The following is a 17,238-nucleotide window of genomic DNA, read 5'->3' on the forward strand; positions in this document are numbered from 1 at the left end:
AGAGCTGGGCTCTGCCCGCAGTGGTGCTGCCCAGGCAGGGCACACTTCTCCTCTGCTCCCACTCTACCCTCCCAGGGACAGTTGCAAGGGGGCTGCATGTGGGAGCAACTTCTCTCTCTCTCTGTCTCTTTAATGTTTTTAATGAGATATAATTTACCTCTGTAAAGTATACAATTCAACAGCCTTTAGTATAGTACATAAATTTTTTAAATTGTGGTAAAGCTGCACAACATAAAATCTGCTATTTCAACCATTTTTAAGTGTCCATTCTGTGGCATTGATCACACTGACAATGTTATGCAATCATCATCATTATCTATTCTCAAAGCGTTTTCATCGCTGCAAACTCTGTACCCTGTATGGGGAGAAAGCCCATTCTGCCCCCGCGCCAGCCCCGGTACCCTCCGCTCTCTGCCACCACAAGGTCACCTGTTCCAGGGATGCCAAGGAAGTGGGAAGGGACAGCAAGCTTCCTCTTGCGACGCGCTTCCTTCACGCAGCCTGTCTTCAGGGCTCAGCCGCGGACAGCACGTCTCATTGCTTCAGGACCTTGCCGGTGTGCACACGGCACTTTGGACTCACCACTCATCATCTGTCGATGGGTTGCTTCCCCCTCTTGGCAACTGTGACTGACACTGGTAAGAACGTGACAAGTATTCCCCGTCCCCACTAGGGATTGGGGAATGACCCCAGGGGTCCTTGGCCACAGAGCCACATACTCGGTCCTTTTTATTTTTATTTTTTTTTGAAACGAGATCTCACTGTGTTTCCCAGGCTCCCTTGAACTTGGGATCCTCCTGCCTCAGCCTCCCAAGCAGCTGGGATAACTGACATGTGTCACGGTCCCAGCTGCAAGGATCTTTTGAGTCTCTGCTTTCAGTTCTTTTGGGTATATACTCAGAAGTAGAATTGCTGGGTCACACGGTGCTTCTATGTTTAGCTCTCTGAGGGACTGCCACACTGTTCCACAGCGGCTGCACCACTTTACACTCCAGGAAAGGTGCGCGAGGCTTCCGGCCTCTCCACATCCTCACCAACACTTGTTATTTTGGGCTTTGTGTTCACAGCTGTCCTGACAGATGTGAGGTTGTATCTTGTTGTGGTTTTGCCTTGATCCCCTACTGACTGGTGATGGTGGTCACCTTTTCATGTGCTCACTGGTCACTCGGATAATCTTCTCATGAGAAATACCTATTCAAGTCCTATGCCCATTTTTTGAATTGAGTTGTTTGGTTGTTGGTGCAGGTGAGTTTGTAGAAGTTCTTTATGTACTGTACCAGATAGATAGTTTACTAATATTTTCTCCTGTGGGTTGTCTTTTCACTCTGCCGATAGTGTCTTTAGATGTACAAAAGTTTCATATCTTTATGATGTCCTCTCTATAGTTTTTAAAACATCCTATATTGTTCTTTATTTAATTTATTTATTTGTATGTGGTGCTGAGGATTGAGCCCAGGGCCTCACACGTCCTAGGCAAGTGCTCTCCCACTGAGTCCCAGACCCAGTCCCTGTATTTTCTTTTATTGCCCATGCTTTGGGTCTCACATCCAAGAAATCATTTGCTCCACTAACTCCTACCTCTCTGCTCCTGTCCCTATGTAATTTAGTCCCCGCTGCTCTGCCTCATCCCACCAACCTTGGCTTCCAGTGTGAGCGCCTGGGTGGGTCTGCACGGCCGGGTCTGCCCGCCCAGGCTGTGAACTTGTGGGCAGACGCCCTGTCTGTTTTGTTCCTCTTAGAAATCCCTTCTGGCTTGAGCATTCTTGGCTCTGGGTTTCGCTCTTCAGAATCTTGGTTCTCTAAGAATCACAGAATGTCGGCACAGATGCAGGAAGGAGGAAGAGCAGAAGTGCTCCTGAGACAAGCCCTGGCTGCTGTCACACGGGCACAGTGTCACCCCAGGCCAGCCTGGCTGCCTCTAGAAAAATACCCCAGTGGCTTTTCTAGGTGCCCCACGCCTCCAGGGGTCCAGGCTGGAAGGAAAGGTTAAGGGAAGAGAGCGCCCAACACGAAGGACCGTGGTTTCCACAGACCTCCTGCGAGGAGGGGAGCCATGTGGAGGGTCAAGGACCAGGGAGACAGGGACGGGCTGCTCAGTCACAAGAGATGCGCGTTGTCCCTGCAAGGTGCTGCCACTCCACACGCCGGGAGTGCCTGCCACCCAGGACTGTGCTTTGCACACACAGGAGTCGAGGGGTGTCCAGGGGGGACCACCACCCAGTGTGCAGCAGAAGCCAGAACACACCAAGGGAGGTAAGTGCAGGGATGTGTGCCTCCCATCATAGCACGACACATCCTACCAGGGATGGACAGAGCCACACGGTCCCCCAAAGTCACGTCCACTCGGAACCTGTGAGTGGGGCCTTATTTGGAAATAGGGTCTTTGCAGATGTAAGATGAAGTTAAGATGAAGTCAAATGGGATCAGGATGGGCCCCAAATGCAGTATGACTGGGGTCTCATAAGAAGACACAGAACAACCCAGGATGAATGCCACGTGACCATGAGACAGGCAGGGGAGTGGTACCTCTGTGAATCTGCCAGCCGCTGCCAGGAGCCAAGAGGCCTGGCACAGACCCTTCCTCAGAGTCTGCAGGAGGGAGCAACCCTGCGGACATCTTGATGTTGGACTTCCAGCTTTCAGGACTGAGAGAATACATTCCCATGACTGTAAGCCACTGTTTGTGGCAACCCAGGACACTGATAAGGGGCAGAGGTCCTTCTATTTCAATAGCAAAGGAAAGGGAGGCCCTCAGGCCGAACCGCAGGATAGGGCTAGGTGGCTGACTGGCTTGCGGTGGGGGCCCTGATCCAGCTGGGGGCTAGCTTCTGATGCAAGGAGGAGCCAGGCCACCTTGGGCAAGGCAGTGGGCAGTCTGAGCTCTATAGGGCTCTGCTGGTGCCTTGGGTCTGATGGTGGAGGGGGTGCTGAGGAGCTATCTGGTCAAAGCCACTCTATCCCGCCCACAGCCCACCTTGGTCTCTGAGTCCTCTGGCAGATAGTATGACCCACAGCAGGGTGCTGACAAAGAAAGCTCAAGTGCTCCGCAAGACAGCTGCACGCAAGCACGTGCCCCGCGACAAGGAGAAATGAGGTGCCACCCAGACTCTCCCTGCTGTGGAAGTTGGCGGTGGGATGGGCAGAGGGAGAGCGGCAGGGACAGAGAACATAGGACTCCCTTCGGTGCAGAGGCAAGTGGTGGTAAAAGCCGTGAAGAACGGCAGGCAGGACGAATGGACACAGAACGAGAGGAGGCGGCGAAGCCAGGGGGAGGCAGTCATGTGGACCCTGGAGCTGCGGCCGGCCACGCAGAGTGACAGCTACTGGGAAGGGACAACATGCTCAGCCACAAAGGTGACTGGCCAGGCAGGGACAGCTGAACAAGAGGAACAGGGGGTGAAGGAGCAGCTGGGGCAGGTCACATGACCTGAAAGAAACCAGCTGGCTTTGCTGCCACTAGCTACTGCCGCCTGCAACAATTTTGTAGCTACCCAGTGTCAGACAAGGCCCCTCCATGACCAATATGGATGGAGGCAGACAAGACCTATTGGGTCCCTGTCTGGACACAGTGTGAGCGTCATCCGAGCTGAGGCAACCCCACGTGCCCTCTCCTGGCTGATGGGCGAGGGCTTCTGCTTCCCTGTTCTTCCTGCCTTTGTCATAAAAATGGAGACCCCAATCACAGCATTGCCCTGGCTTACTGGCAGCCCCCAGACAGGTCTGCTTCCTTGAACCTTGTCTGCTGTTCTCCCAACACAGCCCAAGCCTTGTAGGTCCTTCCTAAGACCCTCCAGCTGGGATGCTGCAGTCCCCCCACCCCCACCCCACCCCCACGGGACCTTGCTGGTTTCCAGTCAGTCTTCCACCTTGACTCCACTGCAGTGCATTCTGGGAACTTTGGCTGGACCATAATGCACACCTCCTACACCATGGAAAGATCAGGTTTCACTGAGTGAGATGGGAAGCCCCTGGGTGGTTTTAAGCAGAGGAGAAAAGGGAAGTGATTTTGGAAAGAAACACTCTTGGGAAGCAGCGGAGGCTGTAGAGGGGCAGAGGCGTTTGGAGCAGTTCCCCTGGGGCTGCTGGGGATGGTGGGGGCTCCTACTGCCCTGCAGCAGCGGGTGAGGGGGGACAGGTCCTGAGGACAGGAACATGCAGATTACTTCTAGTGCCAAAATTGTTTTCCAGAGGCTTCTGACAGAGGAAACCAGCTGCAGCCAGCTGGACAGGGCTGTTTGCTTCTCCCGCTCCAGGCAGCCTGGGAAGACCAAGGACCCTGGTAGAGAAGGAGCACAGAAGAGCCACCACTGCCACCACCTACTTCCCCTTGAGCAGAGGGACCACCATATTCAAGACCTCTTTTTTTTTTTTTTTTTTTTGCGGTGCTGGGGATTGAATCCAGGGCCTTGTGCTTGCAAGGCAAGCACTCTACCAACTGAGCTATCTGCGCAGCCCACTCAAGACCTCTTTAAGACAAAAAGTCTGAAGGACCAGCAAGCACCAAGTAGCCAAAACACACAGGATTGTGTGCCCCGACCCTCCACAGTCTTTTTGTCAGGGGCTGCATGAACGGCTGCCTAGAAGGACCAGAGGCTGTTCCTGGGACCCCAGAGAAAGGGGTCAAAGGACAATGCTGCTACTTAGAGAGGAGGGACTAGGCTAGAGGGTTGCTGCCAGCCAGAAAGATGGGGCTCAGAGCACAAGCACACTACTTCTTACTTGGGCTCAGGTGCCAGGACATGTGCCTCTGTCCCCAGTAATGGTGAGATCGTGCATGTTCTCCTTTGGTTTCTGGTCCTGGGGTACCCCATGTCCCTGGGGACTGCAGAGCAAGTGTTGGCATGGGGCCCCTTGTTGCCTTCACTGAAATGGCTACGTCTGCTTCCTCTGGGATCCTAGGCACCTGGAGGGTGGATCCCTCTGTTGAGTCTGCTTGTTGAACGTCCCTTCCTTCCCTGGCTGGTGGTTTCCTCAAGCCTCCTTGCAACCCTCTCCCCACCATGGTGTACCCTTGGGCATTCCCTAGAGCCCCCTGCAGGGGAACAGCAGCTCTGAGACCTAGAGGCCCCAAGAGTGTCAGCCTAATCAGTGCACACTTGTCTACACCTGTCCCCGGCTACTACTGTGCTGGAAGGAGGCAAGGATGGAGTGTCTGGGAGGAAAGGAAACTTCATGAATCACATCAAACGCCTGTTTCCATTCACACAAGGGTCCATGGGGTGGGGCATATCCATACATTCTGTAAGGAACAACACACACGCATTAAGAAAAAAGACCGGGGGCTGGGGTTGACTCAGTTGGGAGCGCTTGCCTAGCATGTATGAGGCACTGGGTTCGATTCTTAGCACCACACATAAATAAATGAACAAAATAAAGGTGTATCAACATCTAAAAAAAGAAAAGAAAGAAGACTGGAAGAAAGCGTTCTGAATGTTAAGAGTGGTTCTACATGGCTGAGGGATCAAGGATTTTCACACTTTCAAGTGTTTCCCTAAGTTTTCTGCCCTGAACACGTGTTAGTTACATAATTTAAACCTTATTTATTTATTTTTAAACCGAATTCTCCAGCCAACTGTACTTTTCCCCAGTTGCTGTAACTTTCCTTTCAGCCAGATTGCTGGGTGAACCGAGCAGCAAGCCTCCCGACGGAGCTCACGTTGCATCACGTTCTCCTTGACATCCTTTCCCCGTTAGACGCTGATTCGTTGGGCCTGCTCCGCGGGGTCCAGCACTGGGCTGAGGCCCACCGGCGTCCCTGTCCACAGGGGGCTGCAGCTCTTGGCATCCTCCCACCTCCCTGCGGCTGGGCCGCGGCGTGGGCCCTGACCGTCTGGGCTGCCCCGTCTCGGGTGGTTCCTCCTGCTGACCCCAGGCCTGAACTTGGGGGCGGGCACGGCGCAGCGCTGTGTGTGCCTGACCGCCTCCTCCAGGGAGGCCCCAGGACCTCCGGCCAGGGCGGGAAGAGAGGGCCGGGGCCGGGAACCGGGATGACGCGGGTGCGCGAGGGGGCGGACGGCGGGACGGCGCCCGCAAAGGGCGGCCGAGGCTTCTGCGCACCTGGCGGGGTGTAAGCAGACGCGGTTGTCCGCGGCCACCGCCCTCGAGCTGCCCGGGAATGGGCCTCGGGACAGAGGACGTCCGCGACACCCAGGCGCAGGGCGGGAGCCGGAGCCGCACACCTCCGCGGACGCGGCACTGGGTGTCACGGCAACGCGGTCAGCCGCGCGCCGAAGGGAGGCGCCGCGGGGGCGGGGCCCCAGGAACCTCGCGAGAGTTAGGCTGGCACGCTTCCGGTCGGTGGATGGCCGGGGGCGGGACTTCCGGCTTGAGTCCGGCTTGAGTCCGTGACTTCCGCCGCGCTTCGGCCTGGGACTCTCAGTCCGCCATTCCCTGCTCGCAGGCAGCCTCGGTGTTACCCCGACCCCCACACCGCACCGCCGGCCGGGTCACTGCCTTAGCCTAGCCTGGCCTCCCCGTCCTGCAGCCTCCTCCCAGCACAGCAGCCAGTGACCGCGGGGAAGTAGGCAGGCCGCCTCTGGTCCCTGCGCCCCTCTGGCCGCCAGGCCTTACCCCGCCTGCCGCAGCGCTTCCTGACCTGCCTGCTGCGCCCTCCTCGGGTCCTTTGCACCTGTCCCCTCTGCCAGGGACACGTCTCCAGATGTTTTGTGGCTCTCACCCCAGGACCTTGCTGAACGCCACCTCCGTAATGAGTTGGGCCCGTATTTAAAGCTGCACCCACCCTCACACTCCATGCCTTGTTTTGTCTCCACAGTTGCTGCTGCCATCAGACTTAGTTGGGAACTTGTTTGTTGTGAAGCGCTAGCCTGGTGGACGTCCTTTCCTTCTCCCTAGGAAGGAAAGGGCACAGAAGAAGCCCTCCAGGCAGGAGCTGGACCAAGGGGTGGTTCTCCTGAGGGAAGGGGAACGGCATGGGTTGGGGGACATTTCATGTGCCAAGTGCCTTGAAGAGCCCGTTCCTATAGGAGGACCTAGGCACCTGGAGACGTCCTACCCTTCAAACACTCAAAGCTTAGGATCTTCTGGGCCTCAAGATACTGAGCTGCAGAGGCAGCCCCTCCTGTGTGCGGAGCACCATGCCAAGTGCTGGTTTGGTGTCACCTCAAAGGTCACCTGGGTCTAGTGGGAGGAGAAAGACAGGGAGAGTGGTTACAGCCATGCAGAGAAGAGAGTGTGAGGCCCACTGAAGGAGGAGGGTGGGGCCAGTTTCTAGGGTAGGATCTCAGGAAGTCCTTGGCATTCCTTGGAGCCACTTCTGCTTGCCGCAGCTGGCACAGAACATGTCCTGTGGACAGAATGGGAAACCGCCAGCTGTCACTGATTGCTTACTCTGCTTGATGTAGCTCGAGGTGGCCTCCGTTTATATAACAGACCCTTTACAAACAAGACAGCAGGTTCAGGAAGGGCAGCCCCTCATCTGAGCTCACCCAGTGCAGGGACTGGGTCTTCAGCACCGCTCTCCATGTTTGGCTGCTCCTCCTGGGGTGCCACGCTACTTCCCAGGCAGAAAGCCAGACAAGCCTCCAGGGCTGCCCAGAATTGCATCCAGTGTCTGGACACCCGGCTTCCCTGTGGGCGTGGGCACTGGAGAGGACCACTTTGCAGGCATGTGGCTTGGACAGGCCAGAGCAACCATATGCCAGCCAACCTCACAGGGGCACAGCAGAAGCCACTCTGGCAGCAGATGCTCCTGCACTGATCTGGGGCTCTCAGTGGCATTTCCTTCGGGAGAAATGCCTGGCTCCTCTTGGCCCTCACTCCTGCTGCTGCCTCTCTCAGTTCCAAAAGCAGGGCTATGTCAGCAAGGGGCCGTGCTGGCTCGGTCCTTCTGGCATGAAGCATGTGGCCAGGAATGGACACCTGGTCTGCCTCAACCCCCACGGCCAGGACATCTGTGGCCCCAGAGAGCTTGGTAGCATGGAGAGTAGGCACCAGGGAAAGGCCACACACTGCAGTGTGCCCACCAAGTGGTGGAGTATCCCTGACCCCGTCCAGCTGGCATATGTCCTTGCCACAGGCTTCCTGAGAGCAGCCCTGACCTGGAGGGTCCTTCCCTGCCAGGGCTCTCCATCTGCCAGGTGACATTGGCTTGGGCTGAGTGAGGGAGGAGTTGGCATTGTCATGACTGACAGCCAGACCTGTGGCTCTAGACTGGAGAGTGCTGGAGGAGAGGACAGCATCCACACGGCCCTGTGATATGCCCTGCGGCATGGACTGGGCAGTGGCATCCACCTGCTCGGCACAAGTTGGACCTACAGACATGGCAGAGGAAGAGTCGCTTGAGGCGACTTTGTTTTGCAGAGGGAAAAACAGGCCGCAGGGGGTGGGCAAGACGTGCTGTGTGGACTCTGTCATTCTCTCTGCACAGGGTAGAGCTGGGCATCGTTTGCTCCATTTTACAAAAGAGGAAGTAGGGCTCCGAAGAATCAGTGGTGCTTCCCACTTCTGGCCCCCCCCAGCGTGCACCCTTGCCTGCTGTCCCCCACCGTGGGAGGTGCCACAGAAGCCAAGCTGGGGAAGGCCAGCCCTGGGACATAAGGTTGACTCCTCCCAGAAGTAAGGTGGGCTGGGAGAGTCAGGAAAAGGAACCCAGGGAGCCCTCTTGCCCCCAGCGTCAACGTGGAAACAGCCCCCCAGGTGTGCCCCTAAAGCTGCTCACCCCAGCCTGACGGCCCACACTGGGCTCCTCAGCCTTCAGTGGTCAGGGTGTTCTCTTCCCTGGAGTCCTCTCTGTCCTACCTTCAGGGCACCAGCCATAAGGACGGCCTTGAAGGGCCAAGGTTTCCCAGGAGAGCCTCTCTCTGGACTTGTTTTCAGGAGAGGTGGGACCTGGCTGTGTCATCTGCCACCCCTGGGTGTATCATTTAGCTTTGACAGTGTGACAAGTTACCCCGAAGTTTGGTGGCTTCAAACCAGCAACATCTCTGGTCCCACAATTCCTGGGGGCCTGTTTCTTGTGCTTTGGACTTACCTGCTCAGGCAGCTCTGTCCCTGAGCCGAGGTTGTGACTGTAGTGGCCGCACAGCTGTGCCCACGTGCACCCCCTGAACTGGGTTCTCTTGCCTCTACTCAGAGCCCCTGCTGGGGGTCCAGACTGAGTCCTCAGTGCCTCCTCTCCAGCCGTCCTCTTGTCCAGGGCCACCTTAGAGACCCTTCCCTTCGGGGGTGTCAACCACGGAGACTGCCCACAGGCAAAGACCCAATACCTTTCCAGCACGGAGGGGCAACCCCGATACCTTCACTGTCATCGTCACTTGTTGTCTTTAACAGCAACTTGGTTCCTCTCCCCTGCATGGGGCAGAAAGGAGCCCCCTGCCCCAGGTAACCCAGCAGAAGCGAGGGGCAGAGAGAGGTGCCACGTGCCCCTCCCATCCAGGACCAGAGAAGACATCAGGGACAGGTCCCCTCCCAAGAGGGGAGAAGACACCCGGGCCTTGGGGTCCTCCTGAGCAAGCTGCATTGCAAGGCTGAGTTCAGGGAACCCCAGGCACGTGGGGGCAGGGAAGGCGGCTTTTGGGGCCAAATCTGGAGGGCTCTGGAAGCCAGCTGGGCTGTGTGAGCTCGGAAGCGCCAGGGAAGACTGATGGGCTCTAGCCGAGGCCGGCAGTAGCACAGCTGAGCTCCAGGAAGGCTTTTCAGCAAGTGCCTCAACGTGTTCTTGGAAGCAGGCTGAGTATAAATTATAAATAAACAAACGAGAACTCTGCACCAGGGCGTGGGCTGGGGGAGGGGGACAGGCGGAGCGGCCCACGCGCGCTAAGGCCACTCCCTGGCCAGGCGCCCACCGGGCCCTCCCTCCCACTGGCCCACCTGCCTCTGGGCTGGGGGCCTCCCTGCAGGGCACCTGCTGGGGCCTCGGGCTGCTGGGGCTGACTCTTGGCAGGCTGCGGAGGGAAAGCCCCATGTGGACCCTGGGGAGTCGTGGGGACTGGGGGCCACCTGCCACACACAGCCCAAAGCGCAGTCTCCCTTGGACCAAACCGGGCCCCAGTGGACACTCATCCGTGTGGGAGGTGTCTCACCAAATGTTTGAAGGGGAAAAAATCCCGTTTTCTTGTTTTTTTTTTTTTTCCTCTCTATTTTTGGATTATTTTTCTAGATGACTTCATTTCTAAGAAGGGGTAGTGGAGAGGAGGATGGCGGGAGGAGGGGGCCTGGGCCCTGGGCTGGGCCGAGGGAGCTGGGGCAGGCGTGGGGAGAGGACTGAGCACCTTGGGGAAGTGGAGGAGCATGGACCCCCTAAACAGAAGGGTCTCCGGGAGCTGGGGGCATGGTCTTCCTGCTGTCCCACTGCCCCACGTACAGTGAGAACGGTGCCCCAGGACATCCCCACACTGCCTGCAGCCAGCAGAACCCACTCTGCTGGCTTACAGAAAGGAAGCTCGCGGGGTGTCAGGCGGCCGGTGACTTCTGGGCCTTAGTGGCCACACAGTTGGGATCCACCCCCCAAACCCACGGCAGGGAGCCAGCAGCAAGCCAGGGCGCTGGGCCACGCCCTCCTCACAGGGTGCAGGGGCGCTGCTTCCCAGGGCTGCTCACTGAGAGGGCTGGGCTGCAGGGGAGGAGGGAACGGCAGCTGTGCCTCCCTGAGGAAGGGGGGCCTCCCAGGCACAGGAAGGTGTACCGAGGTAGCAGCCACCCCAGCACCCCCTTTCCCTCAGAAGGGCTTTTCCACCCCAAATCCTCAGCTGCCTGTGGGCTGCAGGGACCGCCTGGCCAGGTTCTACTGTGAAGTTGGAGTGCAGCAAGGCCAGCCGTGTTGTGGGGCTGCAGCCCAGGGGGCCTGGCTGGAGCACAGCTCTGGGGCCCCTGCACACCAGGGCGCTCTGCCCTCAGCTCCTCAGGCTGAGCCCCTGGGGCCTGGGCTGGGGAGAAGGAACAGGATGCTGTGTGGTCGCTGACTGTGTGACTTAGGTCAGCAAATTTACTGCTGGAGACCGGAAGTCCAAATTCAAGGTCCGGCGGGCTGGGTCCTTTAGAACCCACCACGGCCCTCTCCAGCTTTGGGTGGCGGTGACCCTTGGTGTCCCGGCCTGCGGTCACTCCCACCTCTGCCAGAGCCTTCCCGCAGCCTCCCCTCTGCCTCCAACCTTCCTCTGCCTTCTTTCTTCTTGAGATTTTTAGCTTCATGACCTCTGCAGACTCTTCTAATAAGTCATAGTTGGAAGTTAGGGCGGACATAGTTCAGTTCCCTACAAGAGGCAGGAGCCCAGCTGAGAGCGGGTCCAGGGGAAGGAAGAGGAAGGAGGAGAGGAAGAGGCAGCAGGGGCAGGAGGTGTGAGCTGGATGCAGGAGCCCTGCTCCCCCTGCCATCGGCTGCGGGCTGAGACCCCTCTTGGAGTTCATGCCCACATCAGCCTGTGAGGTGCCGTGAGCTTCCCGTCCCGCCAAGACCTCTGGATTCTCCCTGTGCCTCATAACCCTGCTCTGAGTGCAGCAATCAGGAGGGACCACCCGGCCCTCTTACCCAGCCTGGCTGCCCCCTGGGGTCACAGGGAGGACGGTGAGTCCCTCAGTGCTCGCCACTGAAGCACTTCCTTTTCTCCCAGATCCCCTTGGAGTGTGGGCCACTGCTGCTCAGCAAACCTTCTCGGAGATGGAGAACCTTCCAGACTCAGGGTCGACACGGGTCCACACTTGGTGGCTCCCACTGCGTTTCATTGGCACCACAGCACTGCCCTCAAAGGGAAGGCTGACTTTATTTCAGGCTGAGGAGAGAGAGAGATCCTAAACAGGCCTTGAGCCTCCAACAGGGCTGACCTCTGCTTTTAACACCTACCAGCACCCCGCGCTGGGCGCCATCCTGAGAGGGAGCACACTGGCAAGGGCTGTCCTTCCCTGCCTGGCTCCTGAGGACGGGGCCTCAGCGCCTGACAGGAGCAGCAGCCTCGACTGCCCGGGCTGAGTGTTGGGGAAGCTGCTCTCCTCCATGGAGAGCCCTTCTCCACCAGCCTCGAGCAGCACTGACCCACCTCCTGCTCAGGACAAATCCCCTTTTCTTACCCCTTCCTTGAGAAGAGGGACTCTGGGATGCCCCTCCCTCGGAGGGTTTCTGGCCTCTTGGTCCCCAGGGCACAGTGTCAAGGACATTGAGGCAGCTGGGGAGGGTGACTTTGGACAGGTGTCCCAGCCGTGCCAGAGTCAGGTGGAACCGAGGTGCCAACTGCCTGCCCTGGAGGCAACCTGGAGGTCTGTCCGGGACCAGAGTCCAGGGACGTCTCATCCCAGTGTCTGATTATCAGCCACGTGGCCAGAACAAGCCAGGGTCACTCCCGGGCACTCATGGACTGAGGCCTGAAAGGAGGCCCTGCCAGTGCTGCAGGAGTGTCACCCTGCCATGGCTGAGTGGCGATGTCATACTTTGGAAAAGTTAAAAAGAAAAGAAATGAAAAAAACAACAAGGCAACCACCAGCAAATGGGAGGCTGAGTAACAGCCGGGCTGAGTCACGGCAGGCAGAGGCATCTGGCTCACGGTTGGTGGCCGGGGGTGGAAGAGGGACAGGGGCCCAGCTGCCATGCTCCTCTGGACTTCTGGAGGCAGCAGGTAGACCCTCCCGAGATTGTGGGCTCTTTGGCCTGGTGTTACAGGTCTGCACACCTCGGGCTGCCCGGAAGTTGACCAGAACCTGGGTTCACAGCCCAGCCCAGCACCAAGCAGCCCCAGGGCCTGGGCCTGTCTCCTGTGTGTCTGAGGGGACAGGGCTGCTCCCACTCTTGTGTGCTGAGATTCGGGCTCCAGTCTAGCACACGAGGACTGAGTGCAGGCCAGTCCTGGTTCTACCCCGCCCCGTTCCGTGTCACTCAGGAGAAGCTCCCTAAGCAGGAGTCTAGGGGTTTCCATGGGACTGTCCTTCCAGACCCAGGCCTTCCCAAGCAAAGCAAGGCTCTGGTGACTGGGCTGTTTCCTCGATGACATTCCGCACCTCCTCCTTCCTTGGGGCCGAGTGTCTGTGAGTGATCCTGGGTCCAGTGGACTGGGCTTGGGGGCAGCTAAGGCAGGCAGGGTCTCCTACCTCAGTTAGCTTCCTACCCGGTAGTTTAGCCGGACCACTCACCATGAGGAAAGCTGGCAAGGGGTCTTGGCTCAACGACAGCCCCCCAAGCTTTGTGGGAGCCTCAGTCTCCGAGTGCAGGTTAGAGGCCCTACTGGTGCACCCTGGGAGGGTCTGGTAGAGTGTGCTGGCATTCCGTCACCCCCTGGCAAGAGGGCCCGCAGATGGCAGGCACCTGTGTGTTGAGGAAGCCTCTGTCCTGCCGAGCTGAAGGCGCTGAAGACATCAAACACTCTCCTTTAGACCCTGAGGAGCTGAGAGGGAAGGGACTTGCCCAGGGCCACCTGGCCAGGCGTGATGGGGGCATGCCAACCCTGACCTGCAGGGTCCTGCACCCTCTCTGAGGCTGGACCCAAGCTCCCTGAGCCCCGTGTCCAGGATCTGGCTCCCGGGCCCCACCCCAGCCCTGGAGCCCATGTGATCCCAGCCCCATCCCTCCGACGTGGTCCCTGCTCCCTCCACCAGCGGGTGCCTGCCTCTCCCGCCCCCACACTCCCTGCGGGAAGGGGTTCCTATGGCACCCCTTCCCCCGCACACACTTAGCTCACTGGCAGCCATCTGCCCCGAGACGGTAGCAGCAGATGCCTCGTTGCACAGCGGTGCCTGAAATGCGGCCGGCCCAGCGCCTGCACTGGGTGTGAACACTGCCACAGGGCAGGGCCCGGGGCCTACCAAACACTCCGTGGTGACAGCACCTCGTCCGAGGTGAGGCCGGGCAGGTCAGGATACCAAGACGGCCCACCAGGGCGCGAATAGGTTGCTGAGGGGGCTGAGTCAGAGCTGCCCGGGCAGCAGCCCTCTCTCCAGCTTCCTGGAAGGCATTGATGGGGCCTCTCCAGCAGGCTGTGCCTTTGAGGGGCAAGCCTCTGCCTCCCTTGGCTCCCTGGGGAAAGCCCACAGTGTTGGGGCACTGGTTCCAGGCCGGGACAGACGCCTGCCGAGAAGCAGCAGGTAGACCCTCAGTCGCACCCTACGGGGCTGCCCTGCACAGAGAGCAGGCTGAGGCTACAGAAGGGGCCCGGAGCTTCCCAGTGCCCCGAGGCTCCGAAGCTCAGCTGGCGCTGGGGCAAGCCTTGCACCCCGGCTCTCCCCTGGCAGCCTGAGCTCCCGGCCTTTCACGCCCTGAACTCCATCTGCCTCTCCTCTGACTTCTTACCAGTGCAGGTCAGGTGATTGTACTGGGTCAGGGGACCCTGGACCTGCACCTCCTGGGACGTGGTGTCTATGGACCTCAGACCCCTGGTCATAGCCAGGGTGCACGTGGCCTGTTGGTGAAGCCATCGCCCGGCCTGGGTGGGGAGGAAAGGCCTGCCGAGGACCCTGAGAGCCTGGCCTGTGGCTTGGCCATGCCCTCCCCAGCCCAGGAGAAGGGCTCTTGGTGGCGGGTCCCAGCTGGGCCCTGGGGGGAGAGCCCAGCGTGAGTGGGGGCCTGGTGGGGAGAGCACTGGTGGGCACCAGCACCCCACTCCCTGACAGGGACCAGGCCACCCTCAGAAGAAACAGGAGACGGTGGCTGGGCCCAGAGCCCTGGGGACTTTGGTTCAATGTGAGATAGGACGTCCCGGTTGCAGAAAGAAGTAGAACCGTTCGGGGACTGTTTGTCGGGCTGCTGAGCCTCTGGTGCACCTGCGGCCTCTGGCCTTGTGAGGGGCGGGCCTGGGGCCTCACGCTAGCCAGGCTCTTGCTGTAAGCCCGCCTGGACAGCCTGGACAGCCTGGACAGCCCACTTCCTTAGGACCCTATTGCTGAGGCCCAGGACCCTCTGCGACCCAGAACCCACTGCCAAGCCCTGCAGCCCACCCCAGGTGCCCCTTCCCTCCCGCACGCCCGCGGCCCAGCACGCAGACACACAAACAGGCTGGCACACGCACACACGCGCGTGCCCGCCCCCGGGCCGCCTCTGCTCCCTGGCGTCTTGCCTTTGTTTTGCTTCGGCAGGGCTCGAATGGGGACACGCTGCACTCTCTCAATTGGCAGCTTCCTTGGACCCCCCCGCTTGGAGGTGCCATATGTCAGTGTCATGAATAGACATGAGGCTGGGGGGCTGGGAAGTGGCAGCTGCCGATCACTCGCTGAGTAGACCAGGGCGTGGGCATCCACTGCACCCCAGGGTGTTTTGGGTCCACCGTGAGCAGAGCCCTGGGTGTGTGTGTGAGGGTTTGGTCACTGGTCCTCATCTGGGGAACATGTTCCAGGCACCCACAGCACACGAGTGTTGCTGGCCAGAGAGGCCAGAGCTGAGCCTTGCACGTGGTCTCTGCCCCCCAAGTGCCAGCTGACCAGCCCACACTGTCTCCTCCAGGATGCCACCCTGGAATGACCGTGGTCCCTGGTTCCGACCTGAGAATGTTCCATTGGCTCCACCAGGGTGGGGCCAAGCCACCCTGTGGGAACCAAGTGCAGGAGGCGCCCTCCGCGGGCCCTGGTTCATGCGCCCAGTGCCCCTGGGGCTGGCATGGCATCCCCTTTCCCAGCGGGCCCAGAGGCTGCTTCAGTCTCACAGCTCGCCAGCAGCGGGGTCCGGATCCTGCCTGGTCTGGCAGCGTGTGAGCCCAGTTCAGCCTGTCTGAGCCATGCCAGGGCTGCTCTGGCCTCCTGGCCTCCCCACCCCCATGCCACCCTCATTCCTGGGCTCAGCCCCTCCTTCCCTCCTGCCCTGCCCTCCTCCCTGCCTGAGGATGCTGTCACCCCTGATCCCACAGAGCTGCTCATGCCACCTGCCTGCACTGCTCTCCCTCCCCAGCACTGTCCCATCCCTGTCAGTCCCCTCTCTGGCCACCACTCAGGTGAGGAATGAATGAAGGGACTAATGCAGCAGAGGCCAGAGCGCATGCCCAGGGCTTGTGGCTCAGGGAGAGGGCGGAGCGAGGTGCCACCCCTCTGGGCCCCGCAGGCCCTTCCCTCTTTCCTGGCCCTGCTGGAGGCTGAATCCAGATCCGATTGACCGCTCCAGGTTAATTGGCTCTCTCTCCCTGCCAGCATGACGGATCCTGCCTGACATTTCCCCAGATAGTTAATTGATACCCAAGTAATTTGTCATGGAGACCTCGTTATATGCCAAGTGGGTCCCCTAAGCCGTTAGCGTCTGTGCCCCAGAAACAAGATTGGCAAGTTAATAATGGGGCCTTAATCACACTGTTCCCTGCTGGCATTGGAAGAGAATCCCTGGGAGATGGGACACGGCGCTGGTGGAAGAGACGGCACCTTCCTAGGGCCGTGGGATGAAGCTTCATGAGGCGCGGGAGCTTCTCCACTCTGCAGAAGGCCCAGTCTCAGTTTCCCACCTGGCGTTTGGCCTCTGGCAACAGAGCCTTGACTCTCCATGAGAAACCCCATCTCCATAGGTGGGTGGAGGCTGGCTCTCCCCCTGGCTGTGGCCATCTCCAGCCACAGTGACCCTCCCAGGGCAAGGCCTAGGACAGGCTGGGCCAGCCAAGGCCCACCGCCTGGGGTTTCTGCTGGAGCTGTTCGGCTGGAGCACCCGCATGCTCGGGGTCACTAGATGCAGGAGGAGGAAACCTGGGCTGCTGCTGGCTGCTGCGCCCCCACGGGCTGGTGGTGGAGAGCCAGGAAGCGCAGGCCCTGCAGTGCTGGCTGGCCCTGAGCCGACGCACGGGACTCACTTCTGCTTCGGGTGGTGTGTCACATGTGGCCGTGGGTCTGACTGCACTCAGGGTGACTTGGCTCGACACCTGCACACTGTCGCTCCAGGATCCGTCCCCCGAGCGCCTGTGAGGAACCCCTGGGGAGGATGACAGGAGCAGGCCGAGCCTGAGGATGGCCCCACTCTGCCCTCAGGGCTCTGCTGCCCGAGCCAGGGGCCACAGAGCCGGGAGCGGGCAGAAGCTGATAATCGGTGAAGCTGCCGAAGTCCTCTGGCACCCGGCAGCCCAGCAGACGGCCCAGTCCAGTGCTGCCATTGTTTGGGCCTTGAGCGTCCCCGAGAGGCCCATGTGTCAGGCTTGGTCCCTAGCCCAGGGCATTATCCAGGGGGTGGAGCCTGTGGAAGGCGGGCCTAGTGGGCTGTGCTAGGTTGCTGGGGATGTGCTCTCCAGGGGACAGTGGGCCCCTGGTCTCTTCCTGTTTTGCTTTCTGGCTGCCATGAGGAAAGCTGCTTGGTTCCTGCTATGATGTGCTGCCCTGCCACAGGCCCAAAAGCAATGGGGA

General features: G+C 59.5%; 2 long non-coding RNA genes across 2 annotated transcripts; one reads left to right on the forward strand and one right to left on the reverse strand.

Annotated features, from left to right (window-relative positions):
* The first annotated feature begins 522 nt into the window (after window positions 1-522).
* On the forward strand, window positions 523-4,760 carry LOC306657040. Its single transcript, XR_013762701.1, has 4 exons — window positions 523-638; window positions 2,187-2,253; window positions 2,970-3,094; window positions 4,189-4,760. It is a non-coding gene; the product is annotated as an uncharacterized lncRNA (long non-coding RNA).
* Window positions 4,761-10,761: 6,001 nt separating this feature from the next.
* On the reverse strand, window positions 10,762-12,435 carry LOC306657303. The gene is made up of 3 exons (XR_013762754.1): window positions 12,022-12,435; window positions 11,486-11,726; window positions 10,762-11,210 (listed from the first exon to the last, which is right to left on the reverse strand). It is a non-coding gene; the product is annotated as an uncharacterized lncRNA (long non-coding RNA).
* Window positions 12,436-17,238: the final 4,803 nt, after the last annotated feature.

The sequence above is a fragment of the Sciurus vulgaris genome, assembly GCF_902686455.1.
Source record: "Sciurus vulgaris genome assembly, chromosome: 3".
Classification (NCBI taxonomy): Eukaryota; Metazoa; Chordata; class Mammalia; order Rodentia; family Sciuridae; genus Sciurus; species Sciurus vulgaris.